The sequence below is a fragment of the Bubalus kerabau genome, chromosome 19, assembly GCF_029407905.1.
Source record: "Bubalus kerabau isolate K-KA32 ecotype Philippines breed swamp buffalo chromosome 19, PCC_UOA_SB_1v2, whole genome shotgun sequence".
In the NCBI taxonomy this organism is placed as follows: Eukaryota; Metazoa; Chordata; class Mammalia; order Artiodactyla; family Bovidae; genus Bubalus; species Bubalus kerabau.
This window is the reverse complement of record NC_073642.1, coordinates 43113766-43129531: the sequence shown is the minus strand read 5'-3', so window position 1 is coordinate 43129531 and position 15766 is coordinate 43113766. Positions and strand designations below refer to the sequence as shown.

The 15766-nt window shown below is 42.5% G+C and overlaps 1 protein-coding gene and 2 non-coding genes across 6 annotated transcripts in view; 1 reads left to right on the top strand and 2 right to left on the bottom strand.

Moving 5' to 3' along the window:
• The window catches only part of AKAP6 (A-kinase anchoring protein 6), a 657364-nt gene extending 644351 nt beyond the window's left edge, over positions 1 to 13013 (bottom strand). For 3 of the 4 annotated variants that reach the window (XM_055555598.1, XM_055555599.1, XM_055555600.1), the window contains exon 1: positions 12787 to 13013. The gene's annotated coding sequence lies outside the window, so the exon portion shown is untranslated. Of the gene's footprint in view, positions 1 to 4172; positions 4345 to 5678; positions 6288 to 12786 lie in introns of those variants that run through there. The other variant, XM_055555601.1, reaches the window with a different exon arrangement.
• A 260-nt stretch (positions 13014 to 13273) lies between these two features.
• Positions 13274 to 13380, top strand: LOC129634660 (U6 spliceosomal RNA). Its single transcript, XR_008705830.1, has one exon. It is a non-coding gene; the product is annotated as a U6 spliceosomal RNA (small nuclear RNA).
• A 1148-nt stretch (positions 13381 to 14528) lies between these two features.
• Positions 14529 to 14635, bottom strand: LOC129634657 (U6 spliceosomal RNA). Its single transcript, XR_008705828.1, has one exon. It is a non-coding gene; the product is annotated as a U6 spliceosomal RNA (small nuclear RNA).
• Positions 14636 to 15766: the final 1131 nt, after the last annotated feature.

Genomic DNA, 15766 nt, shown 5'->3' with positions numbered 1-15766 from the left:
TCAAAACTACAATGAGGTATCACCTCACACCAATCAGAATGGTAATTACTAAAAAGTCTACAAAAAATAAATTGTGGAGGGATTGTGGAGCAAACAGAACCCTTTTACATTATTGGTGGAATTGCAAATTGGTGCATTATGGAAAACAGTATGGAGGTTCCTCAGAAAACTAAAAATAGAGTTGCCATGAAAAAAGAAAAAAAGTGTTAGCTGCTCAGTTGTGTCCCAACTCTTTGTGCTACAGTCTATGGACTGCAACCCACCAGGCTCCTCTTTCCATGGAATTCTCCAGGCAAATATACTGGAGTGGGTAGCCAACCCCTTCTCCAGGGGATCTTCCTGACTCAGGAATCAAACCCAGGTCTCCTGCATTGCATGCAGATTCTTTACCGTCTGAGCCACCAGGGAAGTCCCTGATCTAGCAGGCCCACTCCTGGGAGACTTTCAGCAGCTAAGACTTGGTGCTCTCAACACAGGGGCCTGGGTTCAATCCCTGGTCAGGAAACTAGATCCCACGTGCTGTGACTAAGAGTTCACATGCCACAACTAAAAGATCCTACATGCTGCAATGCACATCAAAGATCCCGCATGCCACAACTAATACCCAGCACAGCCAAGTAAATAAATAGTTTTTTAAAAATTCCACCCCTGGGAATTTACCCAGAAAAACTATAATTTGAAAAGATAAATACACCCCTATGTTCACAGCAAAAGTATTTACAATAGCCAAGACATGGAAACAACCTAAATTTATACTGATGGATGAATGGATACAGAGCAGCTAGTGTATATATACATTGGAATATTACTCAGTCATGAAAAAGGATGAAGCAATGCCATTTGCAGCAACATGGATGGACCTAGAGATTATCAGACTAAGTGAAGTAAGTCAGAAAGAGAAAGACAAATACCATGTGATATCACTGACATGTGGAATCTAAAATACAACACAAATCAACATACCTATGAAACTTGTTTACTTAACTTATATGCAGAGCACATCATGTGAAATGCCCAGCTGGATAAGTTTTAGGCTGGCATCAAGATTGCTGGGAAAAATATCAACAACCTCAGATATGCAGTTGATAGCACTTTAATGGCAGAAAGCAAAGAGGAACTAAAAAACCTCTTGATGAGGGTGAAAGAGAAGAGTGAAAAAGCCAACTTAAAACTCGATATCAAAAAAACTAAGATCATGGCATCCAGTCCCATAACTTCATGGAAAATTGAAGGGGAAAAGGTGGAAGCAGTAACAGATTTCCTCTTCTTGGGGTCTAAAATCACTGCAGATGGTGACTGCAGTCATGAAATTAGAAGATGATTGCTTTTTGGAAGGAAAGCTATGACAAAATTAGACAGTATATTAAAAAGCAAAGGTATCACTTTGCAAACAAAGGTCCATGTAGTCAAGGCTATGGTCTTTCCATTGGTCATGTATAGATGTGAGAGTTGGACCATAAAGAAGGCTGAGGGCCAAAGAATTGGTGCTTTCAAATTGTGGTGCTGGAGAAGACTCTTGAGAATCCCTTGGACAGTAAGGAGATCAAACCAGTTAATCCTAAAGGATATCAACCCTGAATACTCATTGAAAGGACTGATGCTGAAGCTGAAGGTCCAATACTTTGGCCACCTGATTCAAACAGCTGACTCACTAGAAAAGGCCCTGATGCTGGGAAAGGGGGAGGGCAGGAGGAAAAGAGGGCAACAGAGGATGAGATAGTTGGATGGCTTCACCTATTCAATGGACATGAACTTGGGCAAACTCCAGGATATGGTGAGGGGCGGGGAGGCCTGGTGTGTTGTAGCCCATGGGGTCTCAGAGTTGGACATGACTTGGCAACTGAACAACAACAATGAAACATAAAGAAACTCACAGACACAGAGAACAGACTTATGGTTGCCAAAAGGTAGCTGGGTGGGGAGGGAAGGATTGGGGGTTTGGGATTAGCAGAAGCAAACTAGTATATATAGGATAGATAAACATAAGACTCTACTGTATAGCACAAGAAACTATACTCAGTATCCTGTGATAAGCCATAATGGAAAAGAATATGAAAAAGAATATATATGTGTGTAACAGTCATTTTGCTGTACAGCAGAAACACAACATTGTAAATCAACTATACTTAAATACATGTTTTTTAATTTAAAAAATGTGTAGGGTACAGCTACAGCAGGTAAAACTGTCTAGAGGCAAGTTTAAATGCTCCTATTAGAAAAGAAGAAAGGTCTAAAACTAATAATCCAAATTTCCTCTAAAGAAACAAGAGAAAGAGGAGTAAATTAAAGCTAAATAAATAGAAGGAGGGAAATAAAGAGGAGAAATTAACAACATATAGAACAAGAAACAGATAAAAATATTTTAAACCAAAACTGGTGGGAGTTTTTGGTAAAATACAATAAAATCAATAAATGTCTAGCCAGACAAATCAAGAAAATAAGAGAGAAAACACAAATTACCAACATCAGGAAGAAAAGAGGAGACCTCATTACAGACTCTAGAGAGATTAAAAGAAAAACAAAATAATATTACAAAAAACTTGATCTAGGACAAAATTCATCTTTTCCTAGAAACACAGGCGCACACACACGGTTACAGTCTCTGAAACTACTGCTTCTCAGAGCAGTCTCAACCATTTATAATCATTTTAACTTTTAACCAAAATAACTTTTATTTTGCATAGAAAACATTTCACATGGAAAATGTGAATTGTCACACCCCAGCATTTAATCAGACTAGCAGAGTTCATGGATTCACATAACTTTCTACAGTCACTAATATTCCATATACCACTTCTTAAAATGGTAGAAACGAAGATGTTCACTAACATGAACCAATGACATAGGTTTTCTGTAGTATATAAAAATAAGCTAAAGTATAAAAAATGTAAATATGCTTAATAATTAATACTTTATTTTTTCATCATATTTACAAATGATCTAGGTATTTAATGACTTTCCATTAATTAACTTGTTCTAATGTCAATCCAAGATGTAACTTAACAAGATCTTGGAAACTTATCTTCAAGCTGACATACCACAGAGCATAATTATTACACTAATTAAATAAAGTACAGCAGAATAAGGATTGATTTGGTCAAATACAAATTTATATTTATCATAAGCAAGCATTAAATGGAAGTAATGCTAGCTTACTTGATCAGTAAACCTGTGTAAGTTTAGAAAAAACATACCCAAATATACTATAAATGTATACTTGCATTATATATAATGCTGACAAATCAAAGAATATATAGCTGTTTTATTAAACCAAATTATTAAAATAATCTATCCCTTCTGAAAAGGTTTTTTGCAGTTTGCATAAGAGACTTTAACTGGTTTGCTGCTGCCGCTCCTGCTAAGTTGCTTCAGTCATGTCTGACTCTTCTGTGTGACCCCATAGATGGCAGCCCACCAGGCTCCCCCGTCCCTGGGATTCTCCAGGCAAGAACACTGGAATGGGTTGCCATTTCCTTCTCCAGTGCATGAAAGTGAAAAGGGAAAGTGAAGCCGCTCAGTCGTGTCCGACTCTTAGCGACCCCACAGACTGCAGCCTCCCAGGCTCCTCCGTCCATGGGATTTTCCAGGCAAGAGTACTGGAGTGGGTTGCCATTGCCTTCCCCTTAACTGGTTTAGTGGGTTGCTATTTGGAAGAAGACTGGAGAATCTGTTAAGTAAGCAAGACCACCGGTGATAAAGAATCCACCCCTGGCTGTTTCTAATTACAGGGAAATGATGCTGACTGGGAGATCCCCAAATCAGTATTATGATGAGTTGCAGACTCTTCATTCTTAACTAGTCTCCTGCCGTATTCATTCTACCAGGATTAAAAGGTCTTCATAGCTCAGCAGTTCCTTAGGCTGCATCATGATTCAATTATCCTTTCAAGGGTGATTTGAGACCTGTGGGCACTCTCCAGTCCTTTGGGCTTCCCAGGTGGATCGAGTGGTAAAGAGCCCACCTGCCAATGCAGGAGATGTAACAGACTTGGGTTTGATCCTTGGGTCAGGAAGATCCCCTGGAAGAGGGCATGGCAACCCACTCCAGTATTCTTGCCTGCAGAATCCCATGGAACAGGAGCCTGTCAGTCAGACTACAGTCAACAGGGTCAAAGAGTTGGACACAACTGAAGCAACTTAGCATGTACACACACACTGCAGTCTTGGTCTTACTTCCTGAAAAACTGCAAGTGGAGAAATCCACAGCACAGGTTCCAGTTGTAGTCTCAGGAGGTCTCCATTCAATAAAACTGGAGGAATTTTTCTCTTGCCCTTGATTTGTTTCCATGTCTTCTTCATCACCAGTGACAATTGTCTCACACTTTCCTTTGAGAAGCCAATGCTCCTGAGGATGGGATAATTTCGGAATCATTTCATTGTAGCTGCTAATTTTTTGATGATATGAATGTTATGGTTCTCTGACCAGTTATCACTAGTGCTGAAGGCTGGGGAGGCCATACAGATTCAAAAAACATCACCATCATCATCTTCTACTGATGAGTCTGGAAATTTATCAGACCTAGAAACTAAAGGATTAGGTGGACCACTAAATGAATTTCCTATATTAGTGAGACACATCATTCATTAGATATTTAATGAATGAATATATGAATGGTCCTCACTGAGTGAGCCCCTTTGGGGAACTGATCTTTTCCCTCCCTAATTCATCAGTGGCCTCTGATTTTCTGGGACATTCCCTTGAATACTCCACACAGACAACCACAGATTTCAGATACTCGGCTGCTCTTATGTTGTTCTCTATCCCGGGACCCACACTCGTCATCAAGATTGAATTAAAAATAAACCCAAGAAATGATAACAGCTTCTTGCCTTAGCCCTTCTAGAAAGGTATCACTGTTTAAAGGGGATGTTTTAGAATTTGAGCAAAAATTCGTTGCTCTAGTGACTAGAAGAACATTCAGCCATCAAGACCAGGAAGAGTTCATCTGAGTTAGGCCTTTTGGATCATCTCATACACCCTCTACTCATCATGCCCTTCCATACCTCTGAGCTTTTCCAGTTTTTCATCAACCCTGCCCACCTGGTGAATATCACCTCAAAATTATCTTCTCTCTCTCTCTCCTGGTTAGCAACTCTCACCTGTTTCCTTAGCAGAGCTCATACCTTTACAACTTATTAGTTATTATAATTATATATGCTGTCCTCTCCTCTCCCAGAGGCATGAAGCCCAACAAGAGGGGGAGGAGTTGCTGAATTCAAAAATAGGCTCGGAGAAGAAGGTAGGAGGAGAGAGTCAGAGAGATGGCAGTGGGAGGACTCAGATGGCATTGCCAGATTTGAAGATGGATGGGGCCACGGGTCAAAAACACAGGGGGCCTCTAGAAGCTGAAAAGATGAAGAAACAGATTCTTCCGTAGAACTTCCAGAAAAGAAATCAGCCTTGCCAACAGATTTTTCGCTCAGTGAGATCCATATCAGACATCCGGTCTAAAGAATTGTAAAATAATAAATTTATGTTGGTTTCTTTTAAAAAAAGAAAAGAAAAGGACTGTTTCACTTGCCAGTTTGTGTTGCTTATCTTGATTGTGGCAAATTCTATTTTTCAGCAGTTACTGGTAACATCCCCATGAAAGCATGAGGGCTTCTCAGTGAAGAATTATGGTCTGAGCCACTGCTAAAAGCTGTGATTTCAGGTGGCTGAGTCTCACCATCACTCACCAATCTTTTCACTCACAGTGCTCCTCCTTTCCCAAATGCCCTGCTGCTGCTGCTGCTGAGTCGCTTCAGTCATGTCCGACTCTGTGCGACCCCATAGATGGCAGCCCACCAGGCTCCCCTGTCCCTGGGATTCTCCAGGCAAGAACACTGGAGTGGGGTGCCATCGCCTTCTCCAGCCCAAATGCCCTATTGGATATTTTATTTAAGCCAAATTGTTTCCCAAATTTTTTGAGCACTACCTTTGGGATTTTTGCCATATCAAAGTAGCACCAGAGCTAATAGTAACTTAATCCCTTTCTTCAAAGCAACTTAATTTTTAAATAGTACTTTTGCTTTATAGGTAATATGCATAAAATATTAGGTTTGATGTGCTAATTGTTTTCTCCAAATGCACATTTAAAAACAAAACTGTCAAAATTTTTAAAAACCTTTGCATTAAAATAAACTTGTAACTACTAAAATTTTAAAAACAACTCTGCCTAAGTACCCAGGAAAATCTTTTCATGTACATCAGTAGGATAACTCCTCCACTTTGTGAAATACTTCCTAAGTTTTTGCTACCCTCCCCAGGCCTTCTGCCCAGAGCTATCCCTTCATTCTCAGCAGGCTCCCTCACCTCCTACATACTTAAATAGAGAGTCCTTCAGACTTGAATTCCATCAAGCAGTCTCCCTGTATCTTCCCACTCCATACACACCCCTGAAAGCTCACCCGCATCTGCTCTCATCCTTGCTCCCTCTGCCTTTGCTCTCAGAAGAGGAGCCTGACCTTTTTTCCACTACAGAAATGTCTGTTCACTCATGTTCTGAAGCCCATTCTAATACACTGTCTCGAGGATCTTACCATTAAAATAGTTTTCAAGGATTTACCTAAATTATACAAACTTAAATTCTTAAAATGAGCTGATTCCTTTACTTTTTAAAATCTAGCACATTTTAAATCCCAGAAATCCCATTCCTTATTTTCTGAGAATTATAGGAATATTATATTTAAACAGGCACCTATTTATCTCAAAAGCCAATCAGAACGGGACTTCTTTAACTTAGGAAATTTTTATCAACTAATAACACCATCTGGATTTGGAAAAAACGTTATACATCCATAAAATGAAATGTAAAGACTTTTTTGAATTACAGACACACAAACACAGAGTTAATTCCAGTCATGAGTCAAGAGTAAACTCAGAAGTACAAAAAATTTACTGGCTCAGATAGCAAAGAGCTGTTCTCCTTGGTGAAATACAATATTCTTAATTGTTTTGAGCCCAAATAAACGAATAACCAAACAAATAAGACTAACAAACTAGTTTCTCTGTTGTCTCTCATCCAACAGAGACCCGATCTCTACAAATCATCGATCTATTCACATGTTATAGTTAGACATAACACCAAATTCCCAATCATTGCTACTAAGAGAGGGCAATGATACTGCTGCAAGCAGAACACGTACAAACCACAAAATTAATAGAGAACATTATTAAAATTACAATAACAGAGAGCAAAGCAAAGTTACTGTCATTTTGAGAGCTAAAAAACAAAAGATGTGTCTAAGCTTTAAGCAATCCATGAGTTGCATTTCTCTGGGGAAAACTACACCTAGTTTTGTTAGGTGAATCCAATGAGCAGCTCAGTAGAAGATCTCCAAGATGTTAAAGTATATTTGAAAAAAAAGTAAAAATCATGCCTCTCATACAGATATAAAATGAACATGTGTTAAAGACTTTATTGAATGTATTAATCAATGAAGAAACAAGGTAGATATTGCAACAGCTCAAACGAGAAATCAAAAATCACAAATTTATATGAAGTAAAGGAATGCTGAAATGAATCTGCAAATGGAAGCAAAACAAGCTTCTTCCACGGTGGCAGGCAGAAGTCAACTAAATCTCTACTAGTCAGGACAGATATTGCATGTCTATAAACAAGAATTATTTTGTGTTGCTATCAGCTATCTTAGAGAAGGAAATGGCAACCCACTCCTATAGTCTTGCCTGGGAAATCCCATGGACAGAGAAGCCTGACAGGCTACAGTCCATGAGGCTGCAAAGAGTCAGACATGACTTAGGTACTAAACAACAACAATCAGTTTTCTACAATTAACAGTTTTAAGACAGTTTCCAGAGATTTGGAATCATATAACTCTAATCAGATAAGCCTGGGGGACTGTCTAGATTCTAGATGATGCAGTTATCCACCTGGGCACACATTTTTCCCACACAAGAGACACTTCTCCCATGAAAACAGTAGAAACAGGGATTGTGTGAATATAAGTAAGTCTGTAATTGCCGTTCAGTGACTAATTTTTAAAAATGTCAGTGCTGCAGTCACCATCCTCAGTGATTTTGGAACCCAAGAAAATAAAATGTGTCACCGTTTTCACTTTGCCGCCATCTATTTGCCATGAAGTGATGGGACCGGATGCCATGATCCTAGTTTTTTGATGGTGAGTTTTGAGCCAGTTTTTTGGAAATTAAGGAAGCTCATCACTGATAAGTCTCTTGTGCAGGCTTTCACTTTTTCCCCCCTTCCCTCTTCCCCCGCTCCCCAGTAATATGAGGGGGAGAATATGAGGTTATCTGCTACTACAAAGTAAAGCAACTAGTTGCTGTGAAAGGGCTCCATGCAGAAAAATATCTCACACCAGCCTTACCACAGTGACTTTCTCATTTCACTAAAAGTACCCTTTAAAACACAGGGCTTCCCTGGTGGATCAGTGGTAAAGAATCCACTTGCCAATGCAGGAGACACAGGGTTCCATCCCTGGTCTGGGATGTTCCCACATGCCTGCAGAGCAGTGAAGCTAGGGCGCGACAACAACTGAGCCTGTGCTCTAAAGGCAACGAGCCACAACTACTGAAGCCCGCACCCCTGAGAGCCCATGCCCCACAATAACAGAAGCCATAGCAATGAGAAGCCCAAGTACCGCAACTTGAGAGTACCCCCGCTCACCAAAACTAGAGAAAAGCCCACACAGCAACAAAGATCCAGCACAACTCTCCCCAAAAAACACACATATAAATCATCTGGGTATCATCTTTTGCATAACTTGTATGCAGAGTACATCACGCAAAATGCCAGGTTGGATGAATCACAAATTGGAATCAAGACTGCCAGGAGAAATATCAACAACAACAGATATGCAGATGATAACACTCTCATAGCAGAAAGTGAAGAGGAACTAAAGAGCCTCTTGAGGAGGGTAAAAGAGGAGAGTGGAAAAAGCTGGCTTAAAACTGAACATTAAAAAAACTAAGATCATGGCATCAGGTCCCATCACTTCACAGCAAACAGAAGGAGAAAAAGTGGAAACAGTAACAGATTTCATTTTCTTGGGCTCCAAAAGCACTGCGGACAGTGACTGCAGCCACGGAATTGAAAGATACTTGCTCCATGGAAGGAAAGCTATGACATACCTAGATTGTATACTAAAAAGCGGAGACATTACTTTGCCGACAAATGTCAGCATATAGTCAAAGCTATGGTTTTTCCACTGCTCACGTACAGATGTGAAAGTTGGACCATAAAGAAGGCGGAGGGCCGAAGAACTGATGCTTTCGAACTGCAGTGCTAGAAAACGCTCTCAAGAGTTCCTTGGACAGCAAGGAGATCAAACCAGTAAATCCTAAAGGAAATCAATCCTGAATATTCATTGGAAGGACTGCTGCCGAAGCTGAAGCTCCAATACTTTCGCCACCTGATTTGAACAGCCGATTCATTGGAAAAGACCCTGATGCTGGGAAAGACTGAGGGCAGGAGGAGAAGCGGGTGGCAGAAGATGAGATGGTTGGATGGCATTACCGACTCAATGGAGATGAGTTTCAGCAAACTCTGGGAGACAGTGAAGGGCAGGGAAGCCTGGTATATTGCAGTCCAAGGGGTCACAAAGAGATACAACTTAGTAACTGAACAACATCACCATCCTTTGACTAGTACAGTCAAATCCTCACAGCCCAATCCTCTGGAAATCTATCACTAGGCAAGTTTGGGAAACACTGCTCTACCACATTTTAGTTTACGGGGTTAGCCAGAAGAGCCCTGAAGAAATAAAACCCAGTCCTAGTGAGTTTTGAAAAATCTTTAGAGATCTTTCTAGGTGGGGCATTTAGGAGGTGTTCTGAGGAGTCTATAGGTACGTGAGGGAAGGGGGAATAGCCATAAAAGAGAGAGACTAGCAAAGGAAGGAGGCTGGAGGAGAGTGCCAATGAGATTCTTTAGTAGAGAGAGACAGAGAAATGGAGAACAATTAAATCAGAACCTTCAGGGGAGGGCTCTGGCACTGATATTTTTTAAAGCTCCCATGATGACTACAAACTGCAGCCCAGGTTTATAATCTCTGTTCCTTAGCTGAAGTTCACCATTTTCACACCAGGTAAAGCTGGTCACCGATACTGAGGTTGTGGTTCATTTATTCCCTGCTTAAGAGGATGTGAGGATTTTAGTTGAGCTGCTCCTTTTTAATTAGAGCAAAATTCCTAAAGAGGAAATGATTAGCAGGTTTTGTCCGTTTCAATTGCGTCATATCACTGAATGCTCCCTTTATATGAGTAAAAAGAAAAAGAATATGGTAGATTTTCCACTTATCAGTGTGTGTTATCCAGTTGTTGCAGTAAGATGAGAAGAACTCAGAAATATGGCTGTAAAATAAGTCTTGAAGTTTTTATTCTTTTCTAAGCTATTGCAAAGAGTAAAGTGAAGTGAAAGTGTTGGTCACTCAGTCATGTCCGACTCTTTGCAACCCCATGGAATGTAGCCTGCTAGGCTCCTCTGTCCATGGGATTCTCCAGGGAAGAACACTGGAATGGGTAGGCATTCCCTTCTCCAGGGATCTTCCTCACCCAGGGAACAAACCTGGTCTCCTGCATTGCAGGCGAGTATGACCTAGTAATACTACAAGCAGTCCAGTGGAAAAAGAAATGAATTTGGTCTCAGAAGATAGGTAGGACCAGTGCCAGTACTGCCCATGGAAATCATTCAACACTTAACTCGCATTTAGCTTCCTTCTCCGAAAATAAGACTTTTCATCTCTTTGGATCTACAATGCCACTGATTGTAAGATGCACCAGTTTTACATATCACAAAGAAAACACAGATGACTGTTTTATTCCATCCGTAATGTAAATAGTTAGAATTGACAGCATCTATTTGTAACACAGTCTAATGTTCCAGAATATAAAAATAAAAACTTTTTTTTCTTGTCAATAAGCTGAGAAAAAACCTCTAAATCAACCTTTCCTAAAGTCAGTTTGCTAAAAATGCCCACTGAAACTCCATTCTTCTTCTCATGCTTGTTGTTTAGTCGCTAAGTTGTGTCCCACTCTGTTGTGACCCCATGGACTGTAGCCTGCCATGCTCCTCTGTCCGTGAGATTTCCCAGGCAAGAACACTGGAGCGGGTGCCAAGATACAAAAGATTATCTCATTAAAAAGCAACCTACCTCAAAAGTTTCCTAGATAACTTCCAAAAAATGTGTTAAAGAACACTATCTGCACACCCCCCCCCCAAATAAAGTGATTAGAGACTTACACATATTTAACTGGTGGTAAGAGCAAGAATTGTTTTAGTCTAAATCTAATCATGGGATCTTAAATATATTTTAGTTTGGCAGAAGCCAATAGTGTTTGTTTCAATGTTGCAAATGTGTAGTGAAAACATGAGGGTGATTACAAAGGCATAAGGAGAAGGCGATGGCACCCCACTCCAGTACTCTTGCCTGGAAAACCCCGTGGACGGAGGAGCCTGGTGGGCTGCAGTCCATGGGGTCGCTAAGAGTCGGACACGACTGAGCGACTTCACTTTCACTTTTCACTTTCATGCATTGGAGAAGGAAATGGCAACCCACTCCAGTGTTCTTGCCTGGAGAATCCCAGGGACGGGGGAGCCTGGTGGGCTGCCGTCTATGGGGTCGCACAGAGTCGGACACAGCTGAAGTGACTTAGCAGCAGCAGCAGCAAGGTAAGCATGCTCAGTTAGGTATTCCATGTAGATGGAGGAGGGACAAGATGAGGAAAAAACGATACAGGTGGAGAAGACTAGGGGAACACAAGAGTTTGAGGGGGGGAAAGACAACTGTGTAATAGAAAGGAGAGAAGAGAGGAAGGAAATGTAAGACGTTAACTGAACGCCTCTAACAATTGTTCTCCTGGATAAGGCCTTTAACAAATGTATAACCTGACAGAAAACAACATTCTGAAAATATCCAGAAAAGAAACAGCCTGCATGCAAATAGTAATGAGGGTGGGTCGCAAGAAACTGTAGCTACAGGAGAGAAGATTTGCGTGAGGGAGGTGGGGCCTACAGACCCACTGAATGGCTCCAGAAGAGCCTCTTAGTAGCGAGGAGACAGAAACAGGACTGCAATCTAGCTTAAGAAACAAAGGCAATTTGCTAGCTCCTGTAACCAAACTATGGAAAGGACTGAATGATCCAGAGGCTCAAAAGACAATGATACTCTTCCTTCGTTTCTCATCCTGGTCTTTTTCTCTCAATTTCTTCCTTGGGGTACCGAGAGCCTTAGGTTGACATTCTTTATAGCGCACGAGCCAAAGGTTAAAAACAAACCGACAGCCAGCCAGCCAGACTCTCTACCTGGGCAACGTTCATCACTGTATTCTAAAATTATTAAGTGAAAGGTGTATGGGAAACTTGATAATGGAGGGTTCGGGCTGGTGACCTCACCTGAACCCACTGATTCAGCCAGACATTACCTGCCTTTTGTTCAGATGCGATAGGAAAGGATACGTGCTACCAGTGCGCCTTTAAAGCTTAGTAAATTATACCAGGATCTAATTACAGCTTTATATCTAACTATAAATTTTCAAAAAACATGGAGAAACAAGTTAAACGACATCATCAGTGATAAACGAGCCAAATGAAAGAAATGTTACGTTTCATGGTGTAAATATCCGGTTCGCCCAACAAATCAGTATCATGAAGAGAAATGGCGGTGGGGGAGGGGGGAGTGGAGATGGGATGTTAGGAAATTAATGAGACCTAAGAAGCACAGCAACCAAACACAACGTGGGAGGACAGAACCTTCTTTGGAAGACATCTTTTAAACAACCAAGGGAATTGGAACGTTGAGTGAATATTAGGTGAGACTAAGGAATTACCTTAACTTTTCGAGGTGTGATAATGGGTGATTACTTTTCTTTTTTTTCCCCCAAGTACTCATCAAAGAAAGTTTAACTGGGAAACTACGAGCTCTAAAGGAAGGCGGGCGGCCCACTCCGAAGAGCGTCCGCCTCACGGAGCGCGCGTGTCCCGCAGGCCCGCGGGCTCCTGCAGCGCGCAGCTCGCCGCTCCCAGCATGCTCCACGGGCCGAGCACTCCCGCAGGAGGACCCGGGGCCCTGGGTCCCTCGACGAGACCCCTTACCCAAGATGCTCCGGGCGCTCATTTGCATGTCCCACCAAGAAGTGAACTAGACTGGTTTAGTTGTCAGAGCACCAAACGTGCGAGCTTTGTGAGTGGCTGCACAAAATCAAATTTCCCTAAATGTTCCGCGTTCGCTGGGAAGAGGCGCAGTTTGGTCACCATAACTATAAAGGAGGAAAGATATCCGTGCCTTATATGTGCTGTGGGGGACACGTGTAAAACGTGCTCGCTTCGGCAGCACATATACTAAAATTGGAAAGATACAGAGAAGATTAGCATGGCCCCTGCGCAAGGATGACACGCAAATTCGTGAAGCGTTCCATATTTTGCTCTTCTTCCCACGGTCCAGATACTGTCTCAAGCGCAAAGGAAACGCCTTCGGTGAAGCACAACGTCTGGCACGCAATGCTGAATTTGTGATTTTTCAGTATAAAATATATTGTAAAAAATATTCGTGCAAGGCAATCTATGAAATGAGAATGAAGCTGAGTTACATCTGTAAATTTATGTGCAAATATGAGTTTGAGTAAACTCCGGGAGTTGGTGATCACAGGGAGGCCTGGCGTGCTGCAGCCCATGGGGTCGCAAAGAGTCGGACACGACTGAGCGACTGACTGAACTGGTGTCGTTTCTACGTTATCTTGGACATAAGAAATCTTGCATTTCCTTAACAGAACTTGAAAGTTCTGAAATCGCCTTTTGATCTGTCTCCCTAGACAACACAAAGCAGAGGCGCAGGTGGGTCTAGATCTTAGTTCACTAAAGGCTGCCTGAAACATGAAATGCTCAATGAATCCTTACCAAATCATTTCTGAATTATTAAATAAATGAATTATTGCGTTAATGAATCCTTGCTATAGGAAGTTAGCAACAGTAGTACACATTTCTCGGGCCTATTTTGTGACTTTGGTCGTTTTTGACTGGAATTCGTACTCTTTTCTCAGACTGTGAGCTACACAAAAGCAAGGACTGTTACCAAAGAGTGAACTCAATGTTGGCTGGTGGATCCTTGAGCTTCCGGATCAATTGAAAACTGGCTAGAAGCAGCAAGCTGGTTACTAAGTCTTTCTGAGACGGGTTTTCTATGCCTGTTTTTATCTGACTTCTAAGGTACACTCAAACTGCCGCTTTACCTAAACCGGGTGGATTCTGTGATGGGAAATATAAAAATTCAGCGCCCAAAACCCAAAGTGTATTTTTACCAATAAAAACAAGCATTCGACTGCAGACACCAAGATTAGCTAGGTAACGTAATAGAATTGAGACAGGTTGGCCGGGGGGATGCCAGGCAGCCATCGAGCTAGAATCGACGCTGGGAGGACAGAGGATCCGGTGAGAGAGAATTCCAGGTGTCCTCAGGCTTTGGGGATGCACGTCGGAAAGCGCAAACCGGACGTATGCCTCCAAAACTACCTCTCAATACTTCACAGTTCTTTGTGTTACTCCGGCAAATAGTGTCTGGAGGTGGCGAATGGCGCAAAATATGGAACGCTTCACGAATTTGCGTGTCATCCTTGCGCAGGGGCCATGCTAATCTTCTCTGTATCGTTCCAATTTTAGTATATGTGCTGCCGAAGCGAGCACGCTTTACTCTTCGTCCACGGCTTATATAAACTCCGGAAGGTCTCGTCTATTTTACACTTACGGTGACCGAACCGTGCATCTTTTCGATGATTCTGAAACTTTTAGGGAAATTTGATCTCACGGATCCACGCACAAGGCTCACATGTTTGGTATTCTGACTGCTAAACCGCGAAACTTGTCGAGTTCGCCTCTTGCTGGGACATGCAAATGAGTGCCCGTAGGATCTTGGGTAAGGGCCCTGTCACCGGCTCCAAGTCGGACGATGGGTCCTCTGGGGCGCTCAGCCCCACGGAGCATGCCGGGAGCGGCAAGCGAGGCTTGCTTGAGGAGCTGCTAGCAAGTTGGACCCGCGCGGTCTGCGACGGCTGCGATGCGGACCTACTGCCCAGCTGCGACGACTGAGGCAGCCCTGGGGGCCTGCCTGGAACAAGTGGCATCTCCCCCAAGTCTAAGAATTTGCGAATCGGTTGCTTTGCTGGGCCAGTAGGATGCTGGGTCACTAGGATTTTGGATCGAGCTCGGGTTCTCCCAGCAAAATGTGGAACGTGTCACCAATATTTCACCCGTGACATAGTAGCCTTGTGCCAGTTCCAGAGCCTTTGTTGATATAAGCCTAGCGTCCAGCCCTCCGGGAGATTCCTCCCAACAACTAAACCAACTTAGATTAAGACGGTCAGCACCACACTCTAGGATGCCCCCGGCTCGTCTAGCGTTAGCGCGGGTGGATCCGGCCTGAATCCATTCTGCGCAGGAGTCAGAAAGATGGGAGGGGCAGCCAGGACGGATGGCCACGCCCCTCACAGGTGTCTTTCCCTGAGGCCACCTTGTAGCCTGGCCTCCAACCCGCTGGAACACTGAAGGACACGCTGAAACGCAGCTGTTTGGCCTGAGAGATCGATTAGAAGAATTAAAGTATTAGAGCTGAACTAGAGAATCATTCTTGTGCTTCCGCGTACTTCCCACACGCTAAACCTAACCCTATTATGATACAAACATGCCGGACAGACCTACCTGCAAGACATACTAGAATGCTAGTGTTAAATATCCTGATTTTAGCTACTGCTCAAGTCGCAGCCTGACACGTTGTGAACTGAGGTCCAAAGGTGAAAGCCTCCATATGCTGAATTAAAG